This window comes from Temnothorax curvispinosus, unplaced genomic scaffold (genome assembly GCF_003070985.1).
Source record: "Temnothorax curvispinosus isolate PA1 unplaced genomic scaffold, ASM307098v1 QBEX01017059.1, whole genome shotgun sequence".
Classification (NCBI taxonomy): Eukaryota; Metazoa; Arthropoda; class Insecta; order Hymenoptera; family Formicidae; genus Temnothorax; species Temnothorax curvispinosus.
Genome location: NW_020226839.1, coordinates 295378 through 308566, shown reverse-complemented (window position 1 = coordinate 308566; position 13189 = coordinate 295378). Strand labels below are relative to the sequence as shown.

General features: G+C 37.8%; 1 protein-coding gene across 11 annotated transcripts in view; it reads left to right on the top strand.

The window, feature by feature from the left end:
* The first annotated feature begins 1259 nt into the window (after positions 1–1259).
* Positions 1260–13189, top strand: part of LOC112467211 (protein retinal degeneration B) — a 34395-nt gene continuing 22465 nt past the window's right edge. For 6 of the 11 annotated variants that reach the window (XM_025035726.1, XM_025035725.1, XM_025035720.1 and 3 more), the window contains exon 1: positions 1261–1434. The gene's annotated coding sequence lies outside the window, so the exon portion shown is untranslated. Of the gene's footprint in view, positions 1435–12409; positions 12580–13189 lie in introns of those variants that run through there. The other 5 variants (XR_003042225.1, XR_003042224.1, XM_025035724.1 and 2 more) reach the window with 2 other exon arrangements.

The window sequence follows — 13189 nt, the reverse complement described above, 5'->3', positions numbered from 1 at the left end:
CGATTTCAGTCATTGATATTCCACGTCATTATCGCTTCGATCTATAGCGATTGAAACATAATAGGCATAAGAATATCACGTGTGAGTCCTATAACTAGGGTGTAATACAAAATGGACTTGCAAATAATTTTGACACCGATGAGATGTCTCAAAACATATATTTCGTTCATCTATTTCGTTCTGCTCGTTCTGCTGTTTGTAAATTGAGCGGAACGCGGAATCGTCATGGTGGGTTTTGAATGAAACAGCTGACGCCGGCGCGATCTGCGTACGCAGCGAATGATCATTGGCCGCTTTTGTACGACCATCGAAGTTGTCCACGAACATCAGCGTTTATGAAAACGTGGTGTTGTGTCATCAAACTCGTATCATTAATATCAGTTTCGTTGCGAAATTTCCGTTCCATTTTCGAATTGAATAATCAAATTGATTAATTTCGGAATTAGACAAATTAGGCAAAAAATATTGTGAAAAAGGATGTTTGACTTATTTTTTATGAGCAAAAAAGATTTAGGGATATTATGAAACAATTCGAGAAATTTTAGAGTCGAGTGATGCAAATGTTTGACGAACTCGAAGACGCGAAGGTTGAAACATCGAGAAATTATAAATTTCACAATTAAAGATTATATATAAATTTATCAAAAAATTTGTAATTACTATTAAATACACATATACATGTATATACACAAAATGCTTTTAACAAAAAAAAATGTTAAATGGAAGTAACTTAGTGCCTCTGGAGACCATCTGGAGAAGATTCCAAGAATGTGTTGATAACGATGAAGCAAATAAAGACAAATAAAAACTTTTTAAAGACAATTGTCTTTGTCTTAAATACATTTGTCTTTATCGTGTGTTATCATGATATCTTGTGTCATCAGTACTGTCTCTTCAAAAAGTTACTTCCACATAAGTATTATCATTTCTGAAGCACCCTTATAAAACAAAAAGTATAGAAAAATATAATATTATGGAATCGTAATAGAATTTGAGAATTTTGGAATTGAATCGTGCAAACGTTCGAGGATGCTCGAAGCCGAGGTTCGCAAAGATCCAAAAATTGAATCGTCAGGGATTAAAAAATCTGAATACCTCCGAGAGACGCGTTTAATATCGTTGCGTAAAAGGAGCAAGAATTTTCGCTCTTTAAATTCGCTTGTTCGAGTCATCAATAGATACGGCATTGCGCTCTTAATTGCAACGGCGCAGGCGTCGAAGAAGCTACCTTATCAACCGAGATGACATCCCAACGCAGGGTCTCGCCTTGGTCGCGTCCGAGGAGTCGTCGCGTGAAAATGCCGGGGAACACCTTGCGGCCGCACGATCGTCGCGTGTGATCGTTCCGCGTGTAAACCGTCGCGAGTATACGATCAGAGCAGTCCTGCAATCGGAGCACCTGTGTCGGCGATTCGGAAGCTCATTGGGAAATCGGTAAGTCGGCGATCGATTGGCGCGTTTCGACGAATGCGTATAAACGAGCGACAAATCGACTGCGTGCTTGGTGAACGGCAGGAAATTGTCGGCGAATTGCGAAACGGCGCGCGTGATCGTCGCTGTGAATCGTCGAGCAATTTGATGGCCTGTGTTCCGGTGATCGATGATGATGGACAGTAGCGTACGAAAGAATTAGACGAGGGAACGGGGGGGGGGGAAGAAGAGAGGCACACGCGAGAGAAACGTTTAGAGAGGATTTTTGATGTGAAATATGATATCTTACTCTCTATCAGAGAACCTTTCTCCTCCATGTGAGAACTTTAGCCCCACACACACACACACGTTACAGTTGCTATACATTTCTTTCCTTTGTATCAATCACCGTGATGCCCAGTAATATGACAGAACAAAAATATAATTACTGATAAATAAGATAACATCATTCTATTGTGTTCGCGGATAAAATTATCCGTTCGGTTTGAAAATGTTGTGACATTAGGGATCATAGATGTAAATAACTAAATACGCCTAAGATAATGTTAGGAATATTACGTTTTCTAAACAATTCGTACATTTAATAAAATTTCTTCTCTTCTTCTCAATTACTTGAAAATTTATTCATTCAAGTTATCTCGTGGAATTTTAGCACGTGGAATAGAATTTTAGATTGGTGAAATTGTACCTATTCACACACAAACTTAAGAAATGTAGTATTTACGAGAGAGAATATCATTAATTTAATATAATTAATTAAATATGATATAACTGATTTATGATGTGATTTATAATGGTATCTGTTTAAGGCAATAACTGATTTATGATGTGATTTATAATGGTATCTGTTTAAGGCAGTTCTAAAAGTTACTTCTAATTGTAAGTTAATATATTTCAATGCTGCTGTGTATATTTCAGACAATTAGTCACCACGAATTGTTCATATATTCATGGATTCACAGATACTTGACTTCATGCATTCAAAATCCATTGACCTTTGTATTTGCATATCCTTGAGATATAATCTTTAGATCTATAGTTTCATAATGGTTGCAATTTTAGCAAACTATGGATTTAGATTTCAGATCCGGAAATTGTTTATTCGACGATTCTAATTCCATAAAATTGATAAATTGTTTATTTTTATTCAAATCTAAAGACACTACATAGATAAAAGCACTTTCGAATAATTATTTGGAAAATATTTTGTCCTATACGATTAGTAAGTTATTAGATATGTATTATTTTATGTAGATAGATATTTTTAACTAAACATCTCATTTCTATCTTATTTTTCATTTGAGTAAACTTTATCAAATAATCTTATGCTCTTTTAATCGTATTACTAATTGTAAGTATAATGAAATAAAATTATCTCATAAGAATTTATTAAATACAATTTGCAATTATTATTAGATATCCATTAGGTCTGCCATGGAATTTTCTCTTTCGCTGTGGATAATCCCACATAGAAATTTTAAATTTATAAATCTTCGATTCTTAATCGCGATTAATTGCAGTTTTAATTTCGTTTTCGCAAATGCAAATTTAAATTCACTTATTATAACCGGAGGAGATAATTTATTACTTTTATCGCGCGTTTAATCTGCCCTATTATTATTTTGAAAACAAATGTTTTTCAATCGCACAATCGCGCTTTTCACTTTTCACACTCGAATTTGACATTTGCGATTAATATTCCACTTTACGGAAAATGTCACGCCCGTGGCGTCCAGTATAAATATCCATGCACTCGTGTCTCGTTATTATTTTACTCTCGTTACTGACGTTAACGACAGCGGAGGACATCGCACAATGTTGACGTCGCGTCGGTTGAATGAGAGCGAATTTCAAGTATCTCCTTTTCTCTCTTTAAGAGACGTCATGAATGACGTCAGACATTTGGAAAATCGATTAAATGTAGGCTCGCCCCAATTTTCGGGTGGAAAACTTAATAAAGCTTAATAGTGGAGAGAGGATAATGAGATTTACGACTTACATAGATAAAAAATAATAGGATTTCCTTATCTATCTATGTCTACATCATTGCGTTCATATTGGTCACTTCCTTTTTTTTCCAATTATAGAAATGTCCTATGTTTTAGTTCTATTTTAGTCCTAAATGTCTTATTTATTAAAAATAATGATGAAGAAATAGTTTTATATTGACTTGTCAGAAAAAGATATAAACTTTTGTTGACAGAACGCAGCCCAAAATGTTGAGAAAAAGCTAGCAGAAGCTGAGGAAAAACCGCTACTTTAATAACTTCAATTATTTCGGATGGTTTAATTACGCGATATCGCAAGCTTGTTGTTATATTCCGGTTAATGGATATGTATTATATATGACGCGACCTCGGAGATTCTGCGTGCCGAGCGATGTAATTAGGTTCACGCAGCTGAATGATGAACTATGATAAACCGCACACGTCCGCTATACTAATTATGGTCTGCAATAATTAGAAATTGAGACTCAAGGAGCGTGGTCGATTTATTTTCCAGCAGCATCTGTGTTTTCGTAACGAGAACTCTCTTAGCGGTTAATATAAATACGTGACGAACATAAATGCCGCAAAATGCCATAAACTTTCAGGATTTTGCACGTTGCGATAGAGAGAAAAATCTCGAGAAATTATTCGTCACCTTTGAATTCGTAACGGATTTGTAAGATGCTTAATTTCGCAGGACTTTGCCCCTATCGGCTTTTTTATTTCAAGAGCTTTTTTTCAATAATATAAAATTGTTAACCTAAAGCACTTGATTTTGTGTGCAATTCTCAGTTCTTTTATTTAATTCCGTAATTCCCTGGGTCTATAGGTGTTTGGAATTTTTATTTTATTTCCAGAGCTTTGTTCTCTAGCGGAACTTTCCGGCTCTCTGAATTCATTGTCTCGCAGACTTTTTTTTTAACGGTCTCTTGATTCTGCAAACTGCGGAATATATGTGATTTAACAAGTGGGCCTCGATTTAACGAATTTATTCCCATATGTAGTGAGATATTTTCTTATTTCTATGTCAGGTATTCGATTCAAATGATACCATCTTCTATTAAAAAATTAAGAAATATTTTTGTAAGAAGTACAATACGTAGATAAGTACTCGAGACAGTATTTTAGCTGTAAACGAACGAGAAACAGTAAATCGAGCTTCATAAATGTAAATATATAATAAAATCATATTTTAGAGTTAATTTTAAGCGGATCTTATACTATCTTGATAAGTAATGTTTTAGATTAGAGTAATCTTTAATTACATAATGATAATGACGATTTGTGGCGATCGTGGCGCATCGGAGAAATGTGCGCTGCTCTGATGAGTCGAAGATCCGAGTTCAAGTCCGACCGAAAATCGTTGGTTTTTATTCGATCGCCACATCTCGAAATCAGAAGGTATATAATGATAATCCACTGAGAGTATCTTGCCACGAGAATCCCTCTATATTTAGAGAGGGTACCGGCCCTCCAGGTTAGGGGTTGGAAGTTTAGGCTGACAACCTATTCGCAGAAAACAAATCTTGTCTCGAAACTTGAAAATTTGAGGAGACCCGAGTCCGACTTGGACTGTAGCTCCACTGGATATACATAAAATATTACGCAAATATCACATGTATATCGGAAATACGATTAGGTTAATACTATTCTGTGCGGTTTAATAAATAATCCATGTCTTATCATTCCATTTGTCTACTATTGTATCGTGTCTTTATAATGTACTAGAACACTACGATAGAAATATTAAATTGAAACATTTTTAATATGTAATTATACATATACGTGTTTATATATAATTTTAAAAAGTATGAAAAATTACGCAATTTTTTAATATATCATTTCTTTCTTATTTTTTTTTATAAAAAGAGAATAGTTCGGTCTTTTTACCAAATACGCACACTAAGATGCAGTCTATGTGTTCAATTCCAAGATAAAATAAAGTAAATGTAAAGGAGAAATTTCTTATACTAGTAATTGCAAGCATCCTCATTTACATACTAACAATACAAGCTTTTTGAGAATTCTAACAGCAAAGGAGATATTTAGATATTTTTCGAGCGATATGAAATCATGGCATGCACTTTGAACATTTATGCGCGTTTCGTTCGTCGGATGCGCACTTTTATTTACAAATGTCGCTACAACGAAATGTAGGAGGGGAGGGGAAAGGGGAGGATACATTGGGTTTAACTATTGAAAAGAATCTGGGCTAGGAAGTGAAGAAAAAAAGGAAGCGGAGGAGATTAACGAACATTAATGTCTTAATTAACTTTTACGAGATTAGAATCGAAACTCATTTGCGGCCCAGCAAATTAGTACGTAGATCTTTTATGCGCCGTACACATTTCGGCCGGATGTTGGGTCACACCGGGAGAGCGTGCCTATCCTCGGAGGGTGGAAAGGAAACTTCGACCCGCCCTTTTGAAATGTCAAAGGTTGCCGCGCAAGTCGCATCGACGTACTCCCGTTTCCCAGGAAGCAGCCCCTGGTGCGAATCTGGCGGCACTGTTTCCACTTGTACGCAGGATAATTCGCTGTCATCCCACGAGAAAGCAAACAAGTAGAAAAATAATATCTCGGATATCCGTTTAGGAAATATTAACGCGCGGACACGAGATCAATAATATGCTCCGAGCATTTATTCGGGACATATATTCATACATATTTATCAATAAAACAAATAAATAGTCCGTCGACGAGACGTCAACGGAACGGAAATCATACATAATTCACGATGGATTTCCATTCTGTTCGAAAATCAAGTTTATACGAAGTTTAATCGAATAAGAATCGTAAATCTCTTTCTCTCTGTATATGGGTCAATACTATAACAAATGCGCCCGGGGGACGGAACATTTTTATAAAAAGACGCGTAATCGATGGCCAATACATTTCTGGTAATCGTGCAAATAAGTTAAGAGCGGGCATTCTTATTTTATCGGTGAAAAAACCCCCATGTCTGTGTCGCGAGAGGTTAATTATAATCTTAACGATCCGCCGTGATCGATGCTCGGAGCCTTTGGTATTTTCGCACAATTATTGTATTAATACCGTACCGGAATATCCGACTAGCCGCGCTTCCCTCGAAAGGTCAGACCGCGGTGACATTACAATTCCATCAAATTCTGAATTTCCCATTCGTCGGCCGCGCGGCGTGAAAAGACAAATATTCGCGACTCCCGAGAGCCGTAATTAAATGCCACGCGAAAGATCCGAGGCGGAATTAAAGTGCAGCCCTTTGCCGTCGGCTCGCAAACAATTTTATTTTCCTTCGCTCGCTCGATATTCAATCTTTATGGGAATGAAAGGCCAAATAGGGTTTCTTGGCGGGTGACGCCGGATATTGCGACTAGGACTAAATTTAGGGCATGCAGGCCTCGATTAAATCCTCTCGCTTCTTTAGAGAACGCTATAAGTATATAATATATAAACCCTTTTTTTAATTTATATTAGATTTATAATCTCAGTATAACTTTGTTGTAATGATTTTTTTTTATTTATTCGGCATATTACATACATAATTACGGGTTATTATATAATTATTATTATTATATTCTAAAATAACATATATAGTCTTATAATTATATTGTTTTATAATAATATAATAATAATTGTACGCTTGTATCTTATATGCTCTTTGTTTCTCAGATCGGTCTTTTAACTCTAGTGCACAATAGTAATAAGTCACGTTACTATTGTGTTCAGATGAAAAAGTTGTTTTGAAGAAACGAATCTTTCACGATTGAACTTCCAAGAAAATACTTGATCCGAGAGGAATATATGTCGCGTGAGGCAAATATGGAAATATTTTCCGCGGGAATTGCGATATGCAGGTGGCGGGCAGTTTACCAGCTTCCGTCTGGTCCAGATATAGTGGCGTGTCGATAAAGTGTGGATTAAGCGATGTTCCCGTTTGTCATGCGACGCATCCGTTCGTGAGCGTGACGTCTTCGCGTTTAAGTGCACTCCCCCATTAATCTCATCTTCCCGAGGGATTAAACGGGGCCACAATTTCTTCGACGTCTCATTAGATCCGCGTCGGCGTCGCCATAGCAAAGCGTATCGCACCGTCGCTTTTAGGGTTTCGTCAGGCAACGTCGGGCATTATATCACAGTATCACAGTAATCCGAATAACGCGTGTCACAATTCCAAGTTTATTTTCTATTCTTTTATATTCTACATTTTTTGTAGCTCTTGCGCGCTAATTTTATTTCAGTAAATGTCCGGAACCTCTGGAAATTTAGCCAATATATATTCATCTATTCTATATCGGATTTTTCGCATTCGTTATTCATTTTTCTACCTCCAACGTAAATTATTATTCACGTGTCAATCGACTATTGAGTGATAATCATGATGGTAACTTCAAGCGAAAGGAGCGACACTTCTCGTGGTTGGGACCCTTAAAGTCTCAGCCGCATCTTTCACCCCCAATTTCCCTCGAGAGAGGAATTCCAAGACTCAAGCGAGAGGAAACGTAAGGCGATACACGAGGTATAACATGACATCGTTCGTTCGTATCTGGAGGAGGCCGTCCGGTTCGCGGTGCCTGACATTCCGACGAAAGCTCGGTATGTTCGAGAGATCGAAGGACTGCGAATCGCGAACCGTGCCAGAGACGGATCCGTGCTCCCCTCCGACGGATGATGATCCTCGCTGCGATCCTTACCCACCGTGCCCTTCGCCGAGACCGCCGTGTCCTCCCGAGCCGCCAACTTATCGCCCGCACTCCGGTAACGTTGGGAATTCCTCTACGCGTATCTCGAACTTTCCCGATAAATTCGCGGCTCGGCGCACCAGGAATCTTGCGGCGCCGAGATTTAGGTGGCTCGAGATTAGAATTGCGAACGATGATCTATCGAAATGGAGGACACATATATGTATACAGAAAAGCGAGAGAAGACAGAGTCACATGTATCTCTGGATAATATTCTGGAAAAATGGAACTTTAAGTTTAGACTATTATACAGACCCTCGTATAACACGGGGGATTCGTTCCATGTTATATGAAATATATGAATCTATATGTTATACGAGTCACATAAATTATACATACATGGATTATGTATGCATATGGAAACACATATTTATAAAAGATATAAAGGTTTATTACGGGAATGTAAAATAAAATAAATATTAAAGATATAATAGTAAAATATTTTTTATTTTATTTTAAAATAAGTAAATATTAAAAATTTTCCGTGTTGTACGAACCCGTGTTATATATGGAGATCTATAACTTTGATTTATTACATATAAATATATAGAAAATAAAATATTTATTTTTACGTATAAATATTAGAAGATAAAATAATTACTTTTTAAAATACGTAAATTAAACGCGATATATAACGGAAAAGGAAAAAGTTATTAAATATCATACGAAAATTAAATGTAATTAATCATTATTTCAATCAATTTTATATTTTTCTCGATTTCCTGCAGATTAAAACAAAATTTGAGTACAATTAATTTATGTTATCAGTAATAACTCAAAATCTAATTGAATTTGCTTTATTTCGATATTCTGCCTTTTATTTCGATATTTCACATTCATAAAGAGGAATATGCATGGATCGAGAATCGAGTGCTTGGCACGAATTTAATTTACCGACGGGTGAGACTGACCGACGAGTAGAACGCAATTTAATTTCACTATATGGAATTTCTAGCGATACGCGTTAATCACACGTAAATAACAATACGACCGATTATGGGCGCAGATCCACGCAAGCTCGCATTTTGGCGTATGCTGTCATTGTGCGTCGCGTTACCTCTGGTCGTGGTCATGTCGGCGATTACTTATGCGCGGCAGCGAGAAAAAGCGAAGCAGCCGAGGGAGCCGTTCCTGGATCTACCGTATATGCGTCGTCGGACTAAGGTTTTGGTCCCCACATTTGTCAGAAACTGTCACGAGAAACAGGACTTAAAAAATCTTTTTACCGTTATGATCTAGTAGTTCCGGTAGCGCGAATGTAGACTCTCTCGCGTGCTAATTTATGTCTGCAAACGGCGAGTTTTGCGATCGATTCTTTATCAGCGAAAATTTAATCGTTGACGCGGCGATAGGAGGTATTCTGTATACAAATTTGTAAAACCATTGCAGATCAATCGCGGAGCGATTGCATTGCAAATCACTCGTGGAATTTATATTGCGTTTAATTGAGTTGATGAAATACGAAAATGCTTGTGAGATTAATTTGCCGTTAAATCACACAGTGTTTAAGGCGCATTAGTGCTGGTCTACAACCTTGTTTTAAAGGGTATTTAAGCTCTAAGCTGTAAGAAATTGACCAATCACAATGGAATGTGAGGAGAATACTCGATTGTGATTGGTCAATTTCTTACGGCTTAAAGCTTAAATACCCTTTAAGGTTGTAGACCAGCACTTACAAATTGCTTTTGTAGAATTTTCAAATTGCATTGATTAAGCATAAAAGTGAATGTAAGGTATAACTTGCTTCCTTCTTTAAATTCACAATGAAAGTATAGCGAATCAATCTTGATCAAGTCTATTTCGAAAATATGATTTTTCAAATATTTAATGCGTGAATGTTTCAGAAATCTGTGTGCATCCATTTCTTTTTTTTTTTTAATTTTGCATGCAAGATATGATTAAATTGTAACACAAATTTTTACAAATTTTTATTCGGTCACTTATTACGGTAGTCTATTTTATGTCTCTTTGACTGCTAGACCTATTTCCTTGGTGGTCTCGATTATCGACTAATGAAGACCCACAATTTCACTGACCTTACTTTAGTTCTCTTATACTATAAATTTCATTATAATTTTTGCTATATTTCGTAAAATTCGCAAAAGAGAGAACGACGGAGGAAAGTTCTCCGTCTGTTTTGATTTTGGATTTGTAAACAGAGCCATTCTCCAGTTTTGTTACATCTCTCTCAACCGCGTGAGCTTTTTTTAGTAACTTGATGCAAAATTAATTTAAATTTGTTTGTCTACTTAGAAACTATAAAATTAATATTGCTCATTTATTGTTAGAGGCGTTACGTAGCGAATCAATTCTTGATCAATTCTTGATCGAATCTATTTCGAAAATATTATTCTTTCGAATATTCGATGCGCGAATGGCTATAAGAAATCCCCATCCATATAGCTTTCATTTTTCTTTCAACAGCCATTTCCTTGGGGCGATGGGAATCACACGTTATTCCATAATCCTGTGAAAAACCCGGTGCCTCCGCACGGTTATGAAGTCGAGGATCCAAACAGAATCGCCAAGAAGGCGGGCAATTAGCAGAAGCGTGAGAATAACTTGATCCTGTTAGTGGCAGCTGGAAATAGGCGAGACAAATATGATGGCTTGTCTGCCGACGCGCGACGGTCGTTTTAATTTTTAATCGGTTCTTGTCGCCCCAGAGAAAGAGAGAGAGAGAGAGAGAGAGAGAGAGGGAAGGGGAAGGAGGATCGGATATGAAATATTAAATTTTAATTTGGACTCTCGGTTGCATAAAGTGGTTGTAACTCGTTTATCTATTACTCACCTAACGCACTGTGACATTTATTTATTCGAAATTGTTGTGGAAATAATTGCTTGAAACCGCTGTATAAAAGTTTCAATAAAAAAAGATTTCCAGAGTCGTTAAAATTGTTTCTCTTACATTATTATATCTTCCGTCATCTAAGACTGGTGCTTTTTTGCATAATTATTCCTCTCACCGCGACTGTATTAAATTTAATCGAGTAAAAGGATTAGGGAACGCGGTTTCTCATAATTTTGAGATTTCGAAAGATGTAGTTTCCGCGAGAGATTGTTCGGGGATTAAATTTAGGCTCGGGACAGGCTCGAAAGAGGCGATATTTTTTTTCAAAACACCTCACTGTCAGATTAGAGCGACAACAACGGAAGGGTTCCGAAAGGGTTAAGGTGACTCCGGCGGGAACGAGACGCGCACGCCGGAGTCGCGGCGTCGCGACGCCGCCGTTTTCGATCTCGCCTTCTCGCGGGGGTTCGTCGGCGCGCGAGTGGCGCAGCTGGTCTCGCGCCTTCTTGGCCATTCGGGGGCGATCAATAGACCGGGTGGCGGCGGAGGACGGTGGTTGTCCGGGCAGTGGCGAGTTAACCACCCCGGCGTCACATTTCTATTATCTAACGACAATCTCCGGTATCACGTCTCCATTATCTAGAAACGATCCCCGGCGAGATCTCACGTATATCCGCCACGCGGATATGGGAGGAGGGAGGGGGCGGAGTTATCTTTGAGCTCTGTCATCGCGGAGTCGTCACGACACACGGCACCCTCCATTTCAGAGACGCGCATATACGAGCATCCGCAAATACGTCGATTCTCTTTCGTATATACATTTTACGATAAATCGCTGATAAATAATGATGATCGCTGGATCATGGTCTTGGTCAGCGTGTGATCGCACGGGAAATTCTCCTTTGGGAATTCCTCAGTAAATTGCTTTTGCATTATTCGTTTTTTTTTTACGACAGATCACTAGTATACTTTTATATAATAAATTATGATATAATCCTTATAGTACAAAAATGTGCGATATCTGGTGTAAATTATAAAAGCGTGTTGCAAATGCAGAATTTGAAAGATGTCACATATAGACATGCCTCAAACAACGATATGCCGCTTCTCGTGTACAGTATATATAAGCGAGTCTCTTAAACCCTTTAATAATTAAGAGAGAAGAAGGTAATCGCAGCCTGGACCACCCTTGGAGCCGATACATAAAAATCTCTTCAATCATGTGACGTGCGTAAATCGCAATAAATTATACGCTACGGCGCGGCGGTCTACGGCGCGCGAGGCCTGCTCTTTGTTGTAAAATAACATGTTTGTTCACATTGGCGCCGTTTAATTTACGGCCCTGCCCGCGGGCTCGTTGGGTCGCGAGGTATACGAGCTCCGATTGGCCGGCAGCGATTTCGCGGGTTCGACGAGTCGCGCGTGCGATCGCGGCCTCCTTCCGCTCCGCCGTCCGTCAGTTCAGTCGGTGGCGACGCGTCGCCGTGTTCGCGTGTTGTATGTCGCGTGTGCGCGCCCTTCGATGTCACTTGGTCCCGTCGTCGTCGTCGTCGAGTCGCCCCCCTTAAGCACCCTTCAATCGCGTCCCCGCCGTCCCCGCTGTGACATCATTCGCATCATTCGACGTCATTGTTTAACCCTTTTATCGGTAAATTAAACCGCCCGCCTTTTTCGCCGAAAGCTTTTCGACCCGTTCCTTCCTTTTAATCGAAGCGACGTGAATTCGTACGATATCGGAAAGAAATCTACGGGTTAATTTTCCTTAACTAATTGCGACGCGTATTAATTTTATTCTGTGTATCTTTATTCTTTCTAATATTAAGAAAATTCTTGTCTTTAATGTTGTCACGATATCGTTACTCTTACGACCGGTTTTGAAAAGGATCATAATGAACGATAATGCACAGTAATAAAAGCTCATTTATATTTATTTACGAGAAATGTATAGTATACATTGTATACTATGGTACTGTGTGTCATCGACTTTAAAAATCATTCATATTTAAAGAGATTATTTACAGAGATTTCTTAAAAATGTCCCCTCGCGATATATTATTAATTAATAATCTGTTTAACATTTTATTCATCGTCTTTTAAAATTCATTCTCAATTAAATTAATAATTCTATTTAATTAAGCACCCTAACGCTTTATTTCTGGGAGTGTTATACATTATATGTATATGTGTATAGTTATACATAAGTTGTTTTTTATTAAATTATTTTTATTATATATAATATATGTAGATATAATAAAAGT